General features: G+C 38.2%; 1 protein-coding gene and 1 long non-coding RNA gene across 6 annotated transcripts in view; one reads left to right on the forward strand and one right to left on the reverse strand.

Annotated features, from left to right (window-relative positions):
* Nucleotides 1-21,356, reverse strand: part of ROBO1 (roundabout guidance receptor 1) — a 650,911-nt gene that overhangs the window by 333,809 nt on the left and 295,746 nt on the right. The window lies entirely within an intron of this gene.
* LOC114017801 (uncharacterized) overlaps nucleotides 1-21,356 on the forward strand; it is a 43,186-nt gene that overhangs the window by 10,061 nt on the left and 11,769 nt on the right. Inside the window, exon 2 of the long non-coding RNA XR_008730742.1 lies at nucleotides 4,517-4,683. This is a non-coding gene — a long non-coding RNA (uncharacterized LOC114017801). The remainder of the gene's footprint in view (nucleotides 1-4,516; nucleotides 4,684-21,356) is intronic.

Raw genomic sequence — 21,356 nt, forward strand, 5'->3', positions numbered from 1 at the left:
CTGTCAAATCCTGGAAAAACTAGGAACATTGTATTTTGTACTCACAGAAAAAAAACAACAAGATAAAAACAGCTTTTTGGGTGCATTTATGCCTAACTGTTAACAAGTTTAATAAAACATACAAAATACAGCTCTCCTTTTGAAATCAGATACAGCTTCTAGAACCAATATTTACAAATAATTTTTTGTTATTATTATTACAAACCACCTAAAATAACATAGTACTGAAGAGTCAAGGTAAGAAGTTTCTTGATCCCTGCAAATTAAGAAAAAGTGCTTTTCTGGAAGCCTAAGCAAATACAAGCATGTCATATGGAGCCCAGTACAGGGGTTAAATGTGTGACATTTAAATGGCTTTTATAAGATTATATTTGTTAATCAGGTGGTCTTTTCTATCTTAAATGTTACAAGTCATGTAACTGATACTAAACTAAATTATCTAGGAAATCAACATCAACATTTTAAAGATTTTATATATGCCAACTAATTGAAAGGGTTCTAGTTGTGTCTGCAGCTATAACCATACTACAGCTTGTAAAAATTCTTTTCTATTCTGTTGACAAAAATGAACATAGATCCAAAACGTGATAGTTCATACCCACAAAATGGGAATGGGTTACTCCTTTGACACCTCTTCAGTTTGTGGTTTATAGACTACAACACAAGCTGATTACACTTATGTTCCTAATTATGAAAGTTAAGGAGATTTTCATACCTTTCAATGAAGTAATGTCTTCAGTTGATTACAAGTAAGATTGGAAAACAAATTCTTTAATGAAATATGTGACACAGTTGTACTAAATACAATCACACGCTGCTCAGCAAAGCTGCCAATAAAGTGAAACAAATACAACTCCTCAAATGTTTCCATGAAATAAGTAATTAAAGGTTTTATAGTATGCAGCTTCATGGAGTACAAAGAATAAATCACATAAAATAAAGGCAAGACACTAACAGCCCAATTTCATGCAGAATTCCAACTCCTGAAAGGTTTGAAGCCTCAGGCACTTAGAATTTACTGTTCCCATTCAGAGAAATGATTTGCAGACCTAAATGAATATTTTAGGGTTTTTTCTTTGAGTCAAATGATCCATCTGTTTACTAAAACAATTCACTGCAAAGCCAAAGAGGTCATTTCAGGGTAAAACCTCCATCTTAGCAAAGAGTAAACCAAACAGAGTGTCAAGTTGAACTATTTGAAGTATAAAGTGACATCAGATAATGTTTGATGATGGTCAGATTGTATAATCTTTCTGCTGCAGCATTTTTAAGACTGGGATACAAAGAATCATTTTCTTGGAAGGTACACCATTAAGAAAGGTTTGTATTTCTATGTTATTATCTTAGTTTTACACTGTTGAGTAGTGTTGATAGCAAACTTCATATGTAAAAATGCATACACTCTCCAACTTACTAAAAAACTTAAACCCACACCATCAGACAAAGAAGCGTTTGTCAGTAGGCTATGAATTTGTAAGTTAAATCAAGGCAACAGACATATGCCAGAGAATGTTTCTCATCTTCTCCCATTTTAGAATGAGAGATCCCGTTTATTTCAATTTGATAATCTGCAATAAAGTTGGAATGCTTTCATGTGGGACTTGGTGTCAGGGGGAAGAGAGTAAAACAAGGATAGAATGTGTTCTTGTGGAATCAGCACATTGAGTAGGAAAATGTTTGTCAGAAATGAAACTATACCATATTACCTAAATTGAACACTACCAAAAATTTCAGTGGTGCTAGTTTTACAACACCGCTTCTACTAAAACCAAAGGAGAACTCCCCTTAAATGGATTATATTCTTAAAATTAGAATATTTTTCTTTTTGCTTCCTAAAATAAAAAATAGAGAAGTTGCCACATTTCTTCAAATGTTATCACTAGTCTCAAGAATTAGCAGAATATATAGAGAATAAGCGCTTTTCTCAGTAAGGTGATTTCCCCAATTTGTTGGTTTTTTTTTTTTCCTCTCTTCCCCACCCCCCACCCCCCCACCCCCCTTCCATGCATTGGAAACAGGAAGGTAGAAATGCTGTATTAGTGACTGCAAATAGTATAGAATCTAGCAGAAGAAACTTCAGAAAAAAACTCTGTATTTACAGTATTATGTATACTCTTCAAACTCACAACCTTATCCAGTGATTGAAAGTATAGCACTGGGTCCCAACCAGAGTTTATCGATGTCTGCAACATCACATAGAGTACAGTTCTGTGGAGCCCAGGGCTCCAAAGAGAACCTGTTCTGTTGAACCCAGATTTCTTTTCTATGAACATAAATATCAGCCATCATCTCCATCAGAAAATTCAAAGATCATTTGTTTTATTTGTGTGTTTTTCAAATCTTTTTCTTAAAGCCAAAGTGGAAATTTGTAGAGCACTTTCTTTTTTGCACTAACTACTTCTATGTACCTGGTTGGGAATAGTGTTTCAAAGGTCAGCTGTCTGAAAGCGAGTTCTGTCCTTATTCCATCTACAGCCAACACAGAAAAGTGGGCAACTCCAGAGGCTTTTTAATGGGTGGATCTTAACACTGATCATAGAACCGATGAAGCATCTTCTGGAAGCGCCTGTTTTTACCATCTTACTACATGATTGGTTTAGACTTGGCCTAACAAATTTTCGTACACCTGAAGTGAGGCAAGATAAATCCAATCTTTACAGGTAATACTAGAGGTCCACTTGAGTGAACCTTCTTCTGTTTGGAAAAGATGTTCACACAAAGGCGTTTTCAATATCTAGCTTTAGATATATTTAACGAGGTCTTTGAGTTAGGAGCCTTTGCTGTAGACACGGTCTGTGAAGAAGCTGTGACACTTCTAAGAGATCTGGATCTGAGTAGTTTGGCTGAATCATCAGCCAACTGAATCATCTGAATCCTTGGTTTTTTCCACATAAAATTATATATCATCTGTTTGCATACATAAATGAACTAAAAACTGAAGTGGCAGCAAGAAAGGGATGGACTAATTACTCTGCAGTTTCCTTTGCCACCATTACATTACTTATAATATTATGCAAAGACAAACAGACAAACACTTGGCCAGCAGTTTTGCAGTACAAGAGGAAATCGGTCAAGCCATAGTGCAGGACTTCTGTTGAGTCTGACATGTACACAATGTGTGTGCTTTTTCTCTTTGTCCCATTTGTCATTTACCCTTTATTGTATTTCAGAAAGAAACCGTAATGAACTGTCTGTGCAATTAAGATCTTGCGCCAGTGTCTCTATTAGAGGTCTTGAATCCCTCTTGCTTTAAGGTGGCTGGCTTCTTGGTGTTGAGTATCATAACAGTCTATCAACAGAAAAAAATCTTTTAATGTTTTCCTATGAACTTGCATTACTTCTTGGCTTATAGAAATTATATTGTCAATGTGCAGAAGTTGCATCAATAGTCTAATTAAGCAAGCAGGGCACATGATGGTACTATTAATTCTTCCAGTAAAAATTTCTAAGATGGGCTTTTTATTTTCATGACTGTGGAACTGCAGGAGATCCTTTATCAGGGGCAACGTTGCTTCTTGTGCCCCATTTTGGAACATGCATTTTTCTTTGAAATTAGAGAAGATGACAGAGAAATTGTAATGAATCTATGTGAAATATGAGCATCAAAATCAAGTCTTATTCTCCAAACATGCTACACATTAGACACTAAGCAGGGGAAGAAAAGAATAATAAATCCGGCTATTCTAAATGGAAACCAACAGAGTTCCTTGTGTTCTCCTGTGTTCTGTATAGTACATATGAAGTGTGATGATGATAAGAAGTTGCCTCGTGCTTTACTGTTTTCACATCTTTTGAGTTTTAACACCCAAGTAAGTGTTTAATTCTTACTGTTTGTTTTCAAAGCCAAGGACAAATTCTTCCAAAGCTCTTAAGATAAATGGTTAAAATGCTGTTGTGAAAACATATGTGTTGCTAACTTTCTGTGTCTTCTTTCAAATCCATTCCTTTGTATGTGTCTTTTATACTACTTTTGAGATTATCAGACACACAGAGCAGAGATAAAACACTGATACTACATAGATTTAATCTCATAAGAAAACACATGCCACCTTTAAAATGATTTAAAGAGTACAGGTGCTTTATATTAATCAAATTCTTTTTTGCTTTGAGTATAACTTTGTCAATTGAGGTGCTTATCTGTTCATGTTCTGTTCAGATAAATTACTGCTAATCATGTTTGAATGCATGTTTAAGAGTTTTTAGATTGGCTATAGATATTATACCATTTCAAAACGATCATAAATATTGTACTTGAACAGATATAGTGCATCTGGATAACATTCAACCTGATTCATAATCATTTGCCATCTACTGTGCTACAATAACCAAGCATAAAAGCATGTTGTTATTAGTCTGTGCAGACTACACTCGAACTATACAGTAAGTATTTGTGAGGTGGGTATCACAGCCTTACCTGTTTGAGTATCACTGCATATTCTTATATTACAGTTGTTAAGAATTTATTGCAATGCTGTAGCCCGCGCTATATATTCGAGCCTATTCCACTTTCTTACAGGAGTGGGCTGTTAGCAGGGGAGGCAGAAGAACCAAAGATATTATTTTCGTTTCTCATTGGGAAGGACAGTTTCAAACTGGCGGAGGAGAACAGGAACCAAATCTATTCAGATAACAAAAGCAAACCTTTTTTGAAACAACGAAACAAAACACAGAGGTTCAGGTGAGGTAAGCCTGTTATTTTTCAGTATCACCAACAAAATTAATTGAAGTATGGGAAGATAACTGAGACTACTAAAAACCTTTGCAGGTGACAAAGAACACATTGGAAAATGTACAGTGTGACGTGGCAGATGCTGCAAGGTATAGCCATACAAAGTGCTCACTAAGAGAAAGGAGTAGGATAGGAGTGGGCAAAATGAACCTGAAAACTTGGCTGTGAGTTTCACATGATGATACTATGCTACTAGAAGGAGATAAGGGGAAAAGTGAAGGAGAGGAAATGCAGGAAATAATGCTGAAGACAGTTCAGATGGAATATTTTGAAGGAAACCAGGGAACAGGCAGATACAGAAGCTGGGGAAAAGTGACAGCAACTTCTAATGAGAAGTGGAAAGGATTAGAATAGCTTTGGCAAGTCTTGTAGCATAGCAATAACCCTGAGAAACCTAATGACATTTGGGAACTCAAACAAAGCCTCATATCTAGTCTGGAAGCTATCAAGGTAAATGAAAATCCTTAGCAACAGCACCACTTGAGTTCTTATTCCTGTGTTATGACAGTTACTTGCTGTTCATCAAAAGACTGCACTGTTGAGAGAAGGAGTGGGCTATGCATTAAATATCTAAATAGAAAAAAAAAAAATACCCTCTGAGCACACAGGACTTCCTATCCCTTTCTGAATAATACTCCCTTCCTTATTATCTTTGACAGGAGTCAAAATGCTGAGTGTTTGACAGGGACTGGGCCTTAAGAATCATCTCCAGTCATCACTGTCTTTCTATTTTCCTCGCTGCTGCCTAAGTTGTAAAGTATGATTTCCCAAGCCCAGTGCCAGCCACCATTCTTCTTCAATCAGATTCTTCCTAGAGACTCAAAAGTGTCACATCAACCAATCCAGCACTTCATTATAAAACAGGGGGTGAAACACTGGGAAAAGAAAGCAAACAGAAAAGAAAAATGTAAATAGCATCACTTCTTGGTTACCAGGTGCATCTTATCTTATCTCTCTCTGTCTCCCAGGCTGCAAATTCCTGCGGGGTAAGGGCTGTCTTAACAAGTGCTTTGTAGAGTGTTTATCACAGCATCATGCATGTGTCCTAGCACAGTGACAAATATGTCACAGAGCTACTTTTCAGCTTTTGTATGTTTATGCAATACTACTTTCAGATTAATATACGTTACATGATTTGTGTTTTGCAATAGCAGAACAAAAATCAAGGTATTTGGATTTCATTGTTACCTTTCTAGGACAAAACCCCAGAAATCAGTGCCAAACCTGACTTCTAATTGGACAGCAACATGAGGAGATGCATGAGAAAAATGAGTATTTAATTTGTTCACTCTCAGTTTCTTTATGCTGAGACTTGCGGCTGCTTTGTTGAATTTCAACACGCTGGTCAAACTGCATGAAACTTGGCCAACTAAACTGCCTTTGTACCAAACTGCAAAACAGATTTCCACACACTATCCTGAAGTCAGGATTTGCCATAGATCCCTACATTCTGAGCAATACTATTCACCTATTAGCGAGAACCAGACATTCAGACCACGTGTACTTCTATATATGTCCATCCACTTTCTGTTTGGCTGTATTCCTGCATAATCTTCTCACCTTGAGTGTACTGATTTCAATTGATATCAATGTAATTTAATCCCCAATTCATGGCATATTGGCTGTTTTTAACCTAGCCCTTTCAAAGATTTTCCCTTGAAGCAGTGGTGTCTGGGTGAGCATTTCTTTGCACTGCCTATAGCGCAAGTTTGCATTTTTCCCTCCACCTAACAAGAGGTGATTAACTAAAGGAGGAATCAGTCACTTTTGTCTCTTCTGCTACACTGGTCTTTTACACTTTCAACTCATATTCCAAAATTACAGTGGTAATACTTCTCATTTACTTCATTATTTTCTGCCATTTCCTAATCTGCTTTTCTAACAATGTCAGTGAGGCAGGCAGGTTGTATAAAGAGAAAGACTTTTGCCCAGCAGCCTAGTACATTGCTTAGGACAGTAATAAAAAGGATTGTTTCAGGACTGGGATAAGACCTAAGAGATCACAGTTTACCTTCTTAAACACCAATCGAATTTTACATCATGATCTATATATATCACATTGAATTGCCATTTGCATACAGGCCTAAGAGCCCACTTACAAAACTACATGTTTAATACGTGTTTTATTCCTTCAGGTAAACCAAGGAATGTTCATATTAGGACCGCATGACAACAGGTCATATGGTTTATATTCCAACAATGAATGAGAGCAATATTTCACATTTGAGCTAACAAGACACAGGAGAGTTGTTCAACAACTCTTGGCCTTTTTTTTTTCTTGTGTATATACACTGTGGTCATCATGGACTTAATAGTAGCTAATATTAAAAACAGAGCAAAAAGCAAAGTATCAGTTAGCTAACAAGCAGTGCCACTCTTGTCATTCTGCTTCCTTATAAAAGAAATGGGTGTGCTATTGCATAACTTCACTTCCATGGGAACAGAACCACACTCACTCGTTATTTGTACTACCATTTTGTGGCAAGTCCTGGAAATAAAATATACACCCTTTTATTAGTGCTAGAACATGTCAATACACTTTAAAGTAAAGCAATGAAAAGCATCAGAGAATTCGGGGCTACATACATTTTCCTTTCTAAACCTCAGATTTTGGAGATTTAGTTCTTCTAAAGGTAATTTAAATGAAAAGTGCCACTGCTAAGTAGAACCAAGTTCTACTGCTAGCCAAAAATAGGAGGTCTGAAATTATTGATTACTTAAAAGAACTGCTTTGGCACCAGCTATAGCCTACTGAGAAACACGGCAAATGCAACAAGTGGCTTATTTCATTAGAGAAATGTGGTTGGAGTTATACTCTTAAATGCTGAGTATTTAGAAAGATTTAGGCAGCTGTAAGGAGGGAGATGAGATAACCTCTCATCTGGTGTGGGGGAACCCAGCCAGGTGTTAGTGACCCACCAGTTAGTGTATTTTTCTCCAGTAATTGCCACAGGGAAGTAAGGACCCACTAGAATGTACATTTTGCTGTACAACCCTGGTGCGGAAAGGGTAAAGCAAGGTTAACGCTTCTTTAACAAGGATCCATGTCTATGAATAATATTTTTGGCTTCTGACTAAAATCTGAGTCTCAAAGTATGTGACAGAAATAGATCCATTTAGTACAAGATGAAACATTACACCTAACCTTTAATCACTGGAAGGCTTATTTTTTAAAATTCTCCATTCAGTATTGAAAAAAAGACTTTTTCCCCCTTTAAAATGAAAGAAGAGTAAAGACATCATGCTGAGGAAATTATGCAAATTAAACAGAGTCCATATAAACCAATTAGTTTCAAGATCAGGGGTGACATATTTTCTAACTAATACCAGTTTAAGCTTTTATTTATGAGCCTATAAATAAGTATACCCTCACAGGAACATGTACGAAAGAAGATAAAGTATCTACAGAAGAGGACCAAGTTAATTTTCCATACCACTAATATATTAATAAACAAGAACCTCTGAAGAACAATTTATTTTGAAATTACAGAATTCCTATTATTATCCTGTAGTCATGAGTTTACACAGGACTTGCAGACTAAAAATTTGCAGAGACCATGGACATAATGGCTAGATGCCTGGGGAGTCTTATAACAGACCCTTTGATTCAGAATGTCCTCGAGGAAGCATTCATTTGGTGGTTCTCCTCGTGCCCACAATAACACCACCTGCCTTCAAATGGCTGCTTTGAGTCAGCTCTCCCCCCGAGCAGCCAGCCAGCTAGTGCTCTCCACTGCACTGCATGCTCTTAAAAGCAATGCACTATTTTTTCCCAAATACCACAGCCATCTATTCAGTTGGGAATCTGCAGCAAGCTGGACCGAGGCCAGAGAGTAGTCCCCCCGGTTCTGACTGCTGCTGGCAGAATTGCCATCCACAAACCTGCTGCTCCTAGCAGAATTGCTAGGGCAGTGTGGAAATTGTACTCGGGGCTTCATAAGGAATGTTGCAACTCTGTGTTTTTCTCCTATTCAGGAGCCAAATAAAAAAAATCTACAAAGTCTGAAGTATGTGGTTGCTGAAGAGGACATTCTCTAATTTTGTCTTTACTACTAAAGTACATATTAAGTTCTACATGAAGTGTTTTAAAAAGGAAAATTTTATTGCCTCACTCAATCCTGTCTTATTAGAACTTTATTTTTTTTAATTTTCTCTTTTTAACTGATTTTTTTCATTCATCTGATGTTTCGATTTTGATAAATCATCATTTCAGAGGAAATACTGTTTTGCTAAACATTAACTCCTAATTCACTCATTAACTTTTCTGCAAAGGAATTATGTTTTACATTTGATTTTGCACCAATTATCCCTAAGGTTGTGCCAGAATTTTACTTCTCTGATGCACAGATGCCCGTTTCTAATCGGTGGGTTTATTGATGGCCACTTCATGCCTTTTCTTAGCATTGTGTGAACACCACCTTTGTGTTTCACCATTACCTTCTCTTTCCCTGATGAGTATCTCCTAATGACTGCTTTTGGGAGCAAACCTTCTCCCTCAGCTTTGTTTCTGCATCACTGTTTACCAGTTGTCATTTTGTGATTGATGTGTACACTCAGGTGGTTTTCCTTTATCATTTCACAATCAAGAATTCTCAAATTTGTTGTAGATAATCTAAGTCCCCTAGTTTATGACCTTGTTGTTCACATACTCAGTCCCAGTTCAGTTTTGCTAGTCCTTATAGTCAATACAGTTTTCCCTAAATGATGTCTGATTTTCTTCTGTATTTATGGTATCTCCAAATCCTACCATACATCATGTTCTCATACAAGGATGGTTAGGAAAATGAGTAATCTAGGGCAGACTAAAGACAAATATTTGAAAGATTCCACTGTTTACTTCAGCTTCAGTATTTCTGTAGTTCTCTTGACAGCATCACCCTGTGAGTTGCTTACTCAATTTACTGATTTCATAATAGTTACAATCTTCTGCAGCGTACTTTAATTTTTGCTTTTGTAGAACAGAAAAGATACATACCCAAGTCCAGGTTTATCTAATATCTGCTTTTGTCTCATCTCCAGGAATCAGTTATCAAAGATAAATCTGAGATCCCGTGATTTGTCTTCATGGTCATCAAGTGCAGAAAATCTTACTCCATTTTCCTTTTTCCTCCTCCCTTTCTCAGTCATAAATATGAATCTCATTTAACTCCACTGTGATCACAGTATTTTCCAATGTAAAGATCAATGTGCCTGTCAACACACAGCCTTTCTCCACCCACCATACTGTAAATACAAACCATGCAAACCCACAGTTTCTCTTCAGTTTACACCTTATACTACCAGCGCACAGCTGTGAATGTCAGGCAAGTGTGGGTAACTGAAGAGCGGCGCATCTCACGCCCTGGGTTTGTAACATTGACATCCAGCTTCCTACCAAACCCTACCACGCTGCCCCTGGTCTTCTACCACCACCAGCTTTCTACTGTATTTTCAGCTTCCCCCAGAGAACACAAACCAATGTCCATTCCCTTCTGCTCCACCAGCACTTCTGCTGCACGCCTCTCCTCACAGAAACCATGCTCCACACCTTCGGCATTTTGTTACCTTGACTCTTTCTGTATCCTCAGGTACTGGTGGAGCTCCTCAGATCAGCTGAGGGACAAACAGGAAAACTGTGTGGGAAGGGGGAAGCTTGTGCTCCTCATCAGAACTTACTCTGCTTCTAAACATGCTTTTGCCCAGAATGATCCTCTTCTGTTTTCCAGTCATCAATGCTAACATTTGTGGAATCAGAAAAAGAATCTCTGGTAAATCTGTTTAGAACATGAAACAAGCTGAGAACGATACATACTAGATTCAGCTGCAGTATTCTTTCCAAATTTGGGTTTCCTGGAAGGCTGCTTCTCTCATACCAGGTCTTCTTTGAGCCTTCAGTCAAAACCAGCATATCAAAAGGGATGGGGCTTAGCATCAGATCAGATCTTTTTGTTACTCTTTATTTAAATTAACTAAAAAAAATTTTGAAAAAAATTCAGCATCGAAGCACATGGAACTAAACAGGGTAGGTAGTGAATCCTTGCCATGGCTGCTATAACTGGAACAGCAGCACTTTTATGCTGTACCGTTATTTCCCCCCAGTAGTTTACTATCCCCCCCCCAAACTCTACAAGTATTCCAAGGCACCTTGTGGTGTTTGTGATGGCAGTCTCTGCAGCACAACTTGTAACTGACAAGTTGTGAAGAAGCCTGATCCTTTGGGAAACAACTAATCCATGTTTGCTTTGCCTGCCTGAATTTGTATTCTTGTGAAAGATAAGACTCCAAGAAAACTGCAGAGGAACAACTCCCCCAACACACACACACGCTAAAACGCTGCCACTGGCGTCTGCTTAAGGACTGATGGAGCAGGCCAATGATTTCGGGGGCATCACGTCCTTTAAAAAAGTTCCCACACTCAGATGGCTGTCAATGGTGATGCCAGTGAACCGTTACGCAAAGTCCCCCAAACACTTTGTAAACTAGGATCCGGGAGGACAATAGTAAAGTTCAGTACTGGAAAGAGATAGTGTACTGAATGCACAATGCCAAGCTTTGTCTGTGGGGGCTTCTGTCGAGGGAGAGGGCTACTTAATCTCCCCACTTGCCCTGGGGATTCTAGCTGTTTTAATGTGTCCTTTTTGAGAGCCTGTGAACTGTAGAATATAGGCTGGTAACAACTTTCTTTAGGACTGCCTCAGCAGAACCAAAAGCTGCCAACACAGAATACCAGCACAGCAGTGCTAATGAGCACAAAGAAGACCTTTAACTGTTTTTACAGCTACCATGGCTAGGGTTTCATGTCATTCCTTGGTGAAGGAACTAATTCTTTGGCTTGTTTTATATGAGCCTAGCTTCTATCACGCTGCAGAGGATGGCCTCTTCACCCATTTTTCTTTTTTCTTTCCTCTTTTTTGAATAATAATAAAGCCTGATGCATCTTTAATGAACTGTGGGGCTTTCTTTCCCCCTTCTTACTCTACGGTGTAGATACACAGTGCGTATGTACTCACTGTTACAAAAAATATTAACATTATTATTGATTTGTCTAAGGATGAGTAGCAAATGCAAATGAAAATAATCTATATATACATTAACATTTAGGGATTAACTCCTGAAGTCAGTGAAATTCCTGAAGCGAGAGTAGAATAAACCAATAATCATGACTTCAGGAATGTTCTGCTTTTTGTATTTTTAGAAAAAGTTAATGTTTTATTTTGTGTAATTTGGCCCTTTTGCAGTTTATTATATATTATGAATGAAACTGGGCTGTAACTGAGAAAAACAAAATCGTAAAAATTATGCACAGTCCAAGCACAAAGACATATACCCTAAAAAAATAGAACAATATCAGAGATACCTTTCAGACAAATGAATGACTTTAAGAAATTAAAGGAGTCCTACATATAAGCATATGAACTCAAGGGCTTTCCACCATTGTCCAACCCAAAATGTTTTCTTTATTAGCTACACACCACATTACCTATATGTGGACATAAAAAGCATAAATAATTTTCAGTTTAGTCTTTGTGAATGTTTGTGTCAATCTAATGACTGCACTTCTCAATGCACTCACACAGGCTCATCGAACATTTGTATTTCACTGTTACTTCCTTCCCTCTAGGTGTCTAGATACCGTATAAAATCTCCATGTGCATACATCCATATTTGTATCAGAATATCTTCGTTTCCTATTTATTCTTATTTACTTTCCTTTTCCTTTCAACTTCAATCTGAGGTTTTGCATTAAAAATTAAAAAGATACAGCGCAACGAAGGCTGAAGTGTTAATGAGATACTCAGGGCAAAGGACATGTTCAAAAGCTGCAGTCAGTTGCTTTTTACTGCAGTAGTGTAGGACAAAGCAGCACAGTTGTTCTTCGTAGGTACATCAGTACTTTATATCAAATAATAAATGGAGCCTAAGTAATGGACTCGTGCACACGCAAACCCAAAATGCAGCTGCATGTTTCAAAGCACACTGGCGTGCTGTTATCTCTTTGTGAATGATTGTACTTTATGGTCTCATGAGAAATCACAGATATTTACTCCTATAACGAAATGAAAACCAGGCTGATCAGATTGAATCCAGGAGAAATGCATATTGTAGTTAATCTGGAAGCATCAAATTAACTTTATTTTTAGTACTTTGGGGCTTTCCCTTTCTAAAATCATTTGTGCACTACTAACTTTTTATGTGGCAAGCTTGGCTATGAAGCAAACCTGCTTTAACACACACCGATGCCTCCCCAGATTAGCCAGCGAGGTAAGAACTCATGCTGAGATACCAGCTTTACACCTATATGTCAGGAGCCAAATTCATGACCTATTTTAGTAAATTGCTGCAGTTTGCATGTGATGGCACAAGATGATCAATGAAGTAAATTAAATAACATGATTTATGGAGAAAAAAAACCCCGAGGAATAAACAGCTGTAGTAAGTTTCATTCTAAGTTATAATAGAATCATGGGATACTGATTTAGGTATTTAGCAAAAAGATAAACTACGTATGGCATTTTACAGGCAATGGAGTTTTGCTTGGCAACCAGCATACGCTGAGAACCAAAAATTCATACAAAGCCAGTAACTCAGTCCTGCTCTAGAAAATCAGATAAACAATTTTGCTCAAGATTTGCTAGGGAATGAAACCAAGTTCTGCAGGGTCAATATTCAAAGATTTCTTTATGCAGCTAGGCTGATAGATTAGCTTTCCCTAGAAATTGTGGCCTCAATTCAAGTCCAAGCCAATCGCTCTTATTTACTTTTTCCCAATGGTACCTTGAACCAAAACTGTTCTTATGGAACGTAACTGACTTTCATGGATGGACCATGGATGCTGCAGAATACCTAGCTAAGATAGGGATGCCAGCATTATTTAGCCACAACTTCAAACAAAGCAGAACAAACCAAAACAGAGATGTGGAGTATGTTGTTTTTTGAAGACCAGAAGAAACACGTAAACAAGATCTAATGCAGTAAACTACTAGTGGAAAGCATGGAAGTTATTCTAAAATTTTGCAGGCAAGTGTAGGTATTCCCATCCATGCAAAAGCTGTAGGATGAACCTGCAGAACAGGTGGGAAACAACTATTGCTTAGCTACCACGCAGGATAAAAAGTCCCAAAGAAATACAAACCAAATCAATTTTGCTTTGAAGTGTTGCAAGAAGGCACCAGGTTGGCTGATATTTGTCTGGAGCAAACCAACACCAAAAAATGTGATAGGTGTACAAATCGTCGACTGGCATGCAATTTATAAAGGCAGGTTTTATGTCAGTTTTACTCGCAGACCCTGGTGTAGTGGAGCAGAAGTCAAATTTTGGTGAGAGGAGGATGAACGTGGCTGAAGCAAGGTCATCTTCATCAGCTTCAGAAAGCTGGTGAATTGAAACATGAAATAATGTTTGATTACCTTGTGGAGGAGAGATCAGTTTGGACAGGAGAGGATAAAGGAGAAATCTATTTTCCTGGCTTTAGCGAGAAAAATAATCTTTATATTAGCAGCTTAATTTCTGACCTAAAAATAAAAGTTAGCTGGCCACAAGAGATTGGTTTTGGATTCTCATGAATCAAGCAAAAAAGTGAAGAGGCAGAGAACGGGAAATTAATTATATGAAACCTACATCCACATTTCTCTCTCTGAAGCTGAAGTCCAAACAGAAAGGCTTCCGTGGCTTTGCTGAGTGTGGAGCCAATGCCTGTGGCTCACTGCGGACACAGGGAGCCCCTAGGTGACTATAAATTGCGGATCTCTGCATGAATGCAAATATAGCTACATTCACACATCTGTGTTTTATTAGGTCAATTTTGGTTGCCAAAATAAGTATTATCATTTCCACTAATAAATAAACAGTATTCTTAGGACTAGCCAAATACAAAATTTTACTGCCACAGGCAACCTTGCTTCTATAGAAAAAAAAAGCTAAAGTTTTGTACTTTAGGCACATTATTTTTGTGTACAGAGCATGAGTTATTTGATAGTGGAGCAATACGGTTTCCAGAAATTATCTTGTACAGCTGCAGCAGAATCTTACTAATTTGTCCTAATAAACAACAGTCCCATTTGTGAGTTATATCTTGTCTATATGAGGAAATGAATGCAGTGTGCACTAGCATGTGTATTAAAAGTATACTTGCTACTCAACATCAATTCCTTGTATGGATATGCTAAGATCTAGATTCATCCACCTAATTTTGGGCATGTAACTGAAGACTCCAAGTTAGGAGTGTAAGCGTCCTGCACTTTTTCAAATGGAAGAATCCATTTGAGATTTCGCTTATGCTCTAGAAGCAGCTCTCTTTAGCTATTATCTGCATAGAGTAAGTAAATCGGTTGCCTGAATTTAAATACCTAAGGATAGGTGAGATGTGTCCTGGTATAAGGGTGTTCTGAAACAGCCAGCCAAATGTGTGCAAGGAGGCATCTCGCACAGCTGTTGCCCTGGCTCTGTAATTGTTCCCTTTGTCCACAGATCAGCAGTGAACACAGGGGTTTGGTACTGTGGTTGCTCATGTTGTGCTGGCTGTCTATATAAAAAGAAGCGTTCTATCTTCAGGGCTGTCAAATCAATAGGGTTTTTTTTACAAGCTTTAAAAGTTCACAGTTTTCTAGTGGAAAGGAAAGAGTATAAATAAAGAAAATATAATCCTAAGTCCCTTTCCCTCTCACTCCCACCCCAAAGGACATTAGTATGTTCTGTCTGGTCTCTTTCAGCTTTAACATTTCCTGCTACACTCAGTGAAATTTAAACAAAGTCACTTTTACAAACATTTAAATGGAAAAGTATGGAGTTTTGTCATTTCCCTCCTTGTGCAGCACTAATTAACAAAGCCTTTTTTGTGAAAGCATAAAGCTTTCCTTTTTTAGAACTGACATGGTCCTCCTTACTGATTCCCAACTGTGGTGGCACAATCCAGTGTTTTTGAACAATGATGAGAACAGAAATAGATGGAATTCAATAGAAGCATGAATAATGGCAACCAGAAACGGAGTGGTGACATAATCTGTCTTCCAAACTGCCTTAAGATATAGTCAGGAAAACACCACAGTGTAACTTGTATGTTGTGATCGCGTCTGATAGGTATCACCAAATAATTTTCAGGACAGATTTACCCACTCCGGTTAGCCATTTATACACTTTTTAATGAAAGCTATGCTTACGTACTTATGTCATATATGCCTTCAGCTCCCACAATCTAATGATTATCAGCTGGTTATTTTCCCTCTTGAGCTTGAAAAAGTGGAGGTTCTACAGCATTTCCCATGTGTTGCTTTCTGAAAACACACTCTGGAAGGATATGCTATGTGAAAAACATATTGGACAAACAAGTTCAGGGAGGCAAAAGAGATGTAATGCTCTGTGAGCATAAAGATGCATGAATAGGCAGAGAAGTACAAGGGAACAACCTGAATGTGGTGTGAGGCTGTTAAGATTTCAAAATTGAAGGAGGTGGATGAATTCATATTCAACAGAACAAGCCTTAATTCCAGCTGATGCTTTGTTTTGTTTCCAACACCAAGCTGAAAGCTTTTTTTGTCAATACTATATTAGGGTATCAGAAAGATGAATAAATTTTTTAAAGTGGTATGTTTTTGCAGGTTTTTTAAATAAAAAAATATAATTAATTACTAGTGAAATAATCTAACACAGTGAAGACGCAAAGTATTCAAATACTGATAGAATTTACAGTCCTCAGAGGGATATGACCCATTCAAATTTGCTTATTATTATAGCTTTGGGGGGAACAAGAGATGCATGGCTGTTAAAGCTGTGCCACGATTTATCACAGTCTTCTGTTTTCATTTGTTTGTGACTTTCTGAAAGAGTCTTTTTTTGGGCTGAGACCTCTATAATTGGTCTCAGCACAATGGAACTCCTCCTCACTCATCCCTCTTGCCTTCCCATCCCCCTGCCTTCAATCTGTTCAGCATTTTTGTGTTAGTGGTGAGTGGAAAAAATAGCACTTATTAGAGACATTTCTTTTTTGGCTTCACCATGATTCAAAAGCTGTCTAAAAAGAAACCAAGAGAATTTTTATTTGGCACAGTGAACAGCACAAGCTGCCCAGTTTAAAGGTGCAATCAAAGTGGCGCTTTTGAAGGCTGCTGGCAAGACGCCCTAGGAGGCATTTTAGTTATCTTTGCCACAGGCAGGTAAAACCCTTCCAGTTCCTTCCTGCTCACTGACATAATGCCATGCCCACAACTCTGCAGAACGTTTCCCGTTCCCATTGCCAAAGAAGTAACTACTAAAAGCACACAAAAGTCAATACAGCAGCAGGATCAAATAGCGTGCGGTGGAAGGAAATGTGGTTTGGGGGCTACTGCAATGGTTTGCAAGGTCTTTATGTAAAGACCTCTCCCTCTTCTTTCAGATAGATCCATGCAGGATTTTCACCTCCATTTCCTTTATATGCAGCAATGAATGCTGCAGTTGACCTGTCCTTCTCCATCTTTTTTCCCTCTTCCCATCATTTCTTTCTGACCTTTCTTCTCTTTTCCTCTACCCTTCTGTGAGATTTGCTACTTGGAGTTTACTCTTTTTCACTGGCAAAGCCATTCCATTTGGTTTTGTTCTGCTGCTCGTGTCAGTTCACTAGGGGTTGCATGCAGCTAGTAGCAACACACCCTCTGAGAACTGTGAGGCTCCATTGTATTGACAAAAAAGGCAATTGTGAAAGAGAGCTCAAACCCCTGCCAAAGCAAGAGCCAGAGCCCAACCATACCGATCTAGCACACGGCTGCGTACCAGAGGGCTATCTGAAGTCAATGTCCAGATCTATCAGTAACTTTTTTGCACCTGTAAGCATTCCCTAACCTTTGTTTCCAACAACTGGAAACTCTTTGGAATAGTTCCCCAGTATACATGAGTGCAAAGTTTAGGACAAGAAGACGCTGCTTTGAGTTGGGATCCACAGGTGTGATTCAACTGCCTATAACTGATTACTGTAATGTTTGATGTGAGTTCAAACATTCAGACTTGATCGTCTTTTTCCTTCTCTTGAGTTTTGAGAAGTCATCTGGGCAAAGATGGCCCCAGAAGTCCCCTCCCATGCCAGGTTTGCATCAGTGGAACACCCCTGATTTCACTCACATTCTTCCTCAGCTAGACGAGGTCAAGGGGAGAAATAATCACAACCAACCGGTGCTGTGTTGCATGCACTTAATTAAATACAGCGACACTATCATTAATCAAAGTTGTGTTTTACTGTTATATTCACAGTGAAATATATGATTAATGCTATTGATATGAGAAGAACAACCTTCTGTGATCTTGCAACTACTTTGTCTTCCTTAAAATGACTGACAAGTTGCATTTGAGGGTATACAGGAGTGAAGGTATGCACATGTGTGTGTATTCCTGGCTTTTATCTATTTACCCACTGTATCTGTAAGAGGTTTGCTTCTCTGTGTATAAGGCTGCCACGTGTCATACGTGCACAAGTAATCTTGTTGTATACATTTGTGAATCACCAGTGCATGGTTTTAGAGGAGCTCGTCATACCATTCACTGCGACCCAAGGAAAGCCGAGGGCAGCTGAGGCACAGCGCTCTGCGGCAGGAACTGGAAGACATTCTGCATCAGAGCTCCACTTGTCTGAAGGCACAAAACGTGGGTGTGAGGGAAAGAGCAGATTTGGCACTACATTGATTTATGGGGTGCAATATACTCCTCCTGCATACCAAACACAGAGTGCAGGCTGGTGTGGAGATTAGGGGAGGTGAGGCCAGACTTTATTTCCTATCCCCTTGAGAGCCTGCTCACCCCATAAGGATGAGGGATAAAGAAGTCTCTGTAAACACCTGTTTCTCTATTTTTCCTTTCTCCTTCTGCACCGGTGTCACATCTAGGAAGAATCTAGCCAGTATATTAATTCTATTTTTTAAAAAAATTAAAATTGCAATCAATAAGGAATGGGTTTAGCGAGCAATCAAATGACATTCCTGGCCATTCTCTGATGGGCCTTTGAATTCCAAGGCTTTGTAATTCCAGTCTCTGTGTATACTACATAAACTGCTTTTCCCTAAAGGAACTGACAGAATTTGTCTTGATTACTGAAAACAGATGTTTGTAACATATGCATCATGCGTTACAGCTCTGGTGCATGAAAAATTGTGGAGAGACGTTGAAGCTTCATTGCATGCAGACTTACATGCCCCCACTAGAGGGAGGTCAGCAGAAAGCAGAACAAACATTCTGTATCCAGAAAGGATGATACCAGCGTGATCCTGGTTTTCCCTAAACTGGCCTTTTTAGTTATGTTGCTGTTTAGGCATTCTTAAGTAACCAGGATCCACCTACATATGCTTTCAAGTTGTTTGCATGTTTATGCCAGAATTTATGGATTTCAGTTACTTTAAAGTTGTCGTCTTTATGAAACATGAAATTTCTACATTGGAGTTGGAGATCTCATCAAATCCTCATGTTTACCTTTTTATTCTGCAGTTTTGGTTAGTATGTCTTATAATTGAAAAGCATACGTAAATACTCAGGAAATACAGGGACATGATCACACTGATGTTTTGCTTGTGTCTGACCTCTACATTTTATTGCATATACTGTAATTTAGTATCTCAGGAAGTACTTAAGCGTGTAATTTGGATTTTCAATTATCTCCCTCATGAAAAGAAGATAATTCTCTGAAGGAGAAGAAAGAAGTTAAATTGTTTTAGCATTTAGAAAATAAAAACAGTAAAATAAATTTGAAATCATGTCTTACTAACTCAGTATTTTACAGTTGATAGAAACCAACACAATACAGAAATGAGAGAATCCTTTATAAAGTCATGTCCCAGAATTCGCAATTTTCACTTCTTGTTACCATTTAGTTATAACCATGCTGTTGGTACACAGCCTTTTAAAAGCAGAACACCTCCCTAGAATCTGTATGTATTTGTATGTTTTTCTAATGTCCAAGCATGAATAACTTTCACTCTCAAAACCAGTAGTACAGGTTTCATTATGATGACTCTGTTGGTTCATGGTGTTACAACAAATTGGGTTCTTCTATGCCTTAGAACTGGAAACTGAGTGAAACACTAATGAAAAGAACTGGGATATTTAGCCAGTTTAGACAAAATGCGCAAAAACAGTGTGTGTGTATATATATATTTATATATTTACATATATATACACGTCACACAATGCATATCTATATAAAACCACACATATTTAATACATACAACTGAAATGGTTTTCATGATAATGTGCACGTAGTATAAAATATTTTCTAGCACTGTGTGGATGCTTCTTTTGCAAATGCCCCAAATGGGTCACCACAAAAGCAGTTTAGTCCGTGACAATTTCTAAAATCTATAAGTTCTTTCTATTTCATAGATTTTACAAACATTTTTGCAGGAGCACTTAAAAAGTTAATTTTCCATATTCATTTGCCTGTTACATCTGAATTCTTTAGGTAATAGTCTAAATCTTGCCCAGCTTGCAACCCTGAGCAGCTATAATTTTTAAGATAAAATTCCATAACTGGAAAAAGTAAGAATTCTTTCCTAGCCCCTTTGCACACCAAGCCTAAATAATTTCTAATGTTTCAAAAATATAAGAGCTTCTGTATTCTTATCAAACACAGCCTGCCTAGTCCAAGATCAGGCCTCTAGGACTGATCAGAGATTATAAAAGTGACTTTGTAGTAAACAATTTTTTTAAATTCTTTTTTTTTTTAAGTCACTATTTCCTTTTATTCTGAGCTACAGGTGTATATATATTTAGGCAGCTAGGGCAGCTTGGGAACCATGGTCTAATATTTTCAAGCAACTATTCCTTCTAAATCTGTTATCTAGAAATACTTGTGTATTGTTACATTCCACCTTAAAATAAGCAATTTTTATATAGTCTCATGCTTGTTTAATCTTTATTTCATCCAGTCTGAATGGTTTTACCAGAACTGAAATAACACCATATTTTTAATTATTAAATTCTAATGTCTTAATGCTTGCATCTGTTCTATTTGAAATATGTATATTATCACACAAATAGAAGTAATATCTAGCAGATCGATCTATCTTTACTTGACTTCCTGTAAGAATAAAGCAGAATAGAGTATTTCAGTTGGAAGGGACCTACAGTGACCATCTAGTCCCACTGCCTGACTACTTCAGGGCTGACCAAAAGTTACAGCACGTTATTACAGGAATTGTCCAAATGCCTCTTAAACACTGACAGGCTTGAGGCATCAGCCACCTCTCCAGGAAGGCTGTCCAGTGTTTGACCACCCTCTCTGCAAAGAAATGCTTCCTAATGCCCAGTCTGAACCTCCCCTGGTGCAGCTTTGAACCATTCCCACATGTCCTGTCACTGGATCCCAGGGAGAAGAGGTCAGCACCTCCCTCCCCCCTTCCCCTCTGCAGAAAGCTGTAGGGAGCAACGAGGTCACACCTCGGCCTCCTTTGCTCCCAACTAGCGAAGCCTGAAGTCCTCTGTTGCTCCTCATAGGACATTCCTTCTAGCCCTTGCACCACCTTTGTTGCCCTCCTCTGGACATAACCAAGGGGACCTTCACATCCTTCTTAAATTGTGGGGCTCAGAACTGCACCCAGTGCTTGAGGTGAGGCCACACCAACACTGAACACAGCGAGATGATCACCTCCTTTGACCGCTGGTTACGCTGTGTTTGCTGCACCCCAGGATGCAGTT

The sequence above is a fragment of the Falco cherrug genome, chromosome 2 (assembly GCF_023634085.1).
Source record: "Falco cherrug isolate bFalChe1 chromosome 2, bFalChe1.pri, whole genome shotgun sequence".
NCBI classification, from domain to species: domain Eukaryota; kingdom Metazoa; phylum Chordata; class Aves; order Falconiformes; family Falconidae; genus Falco; species Falco cherrug.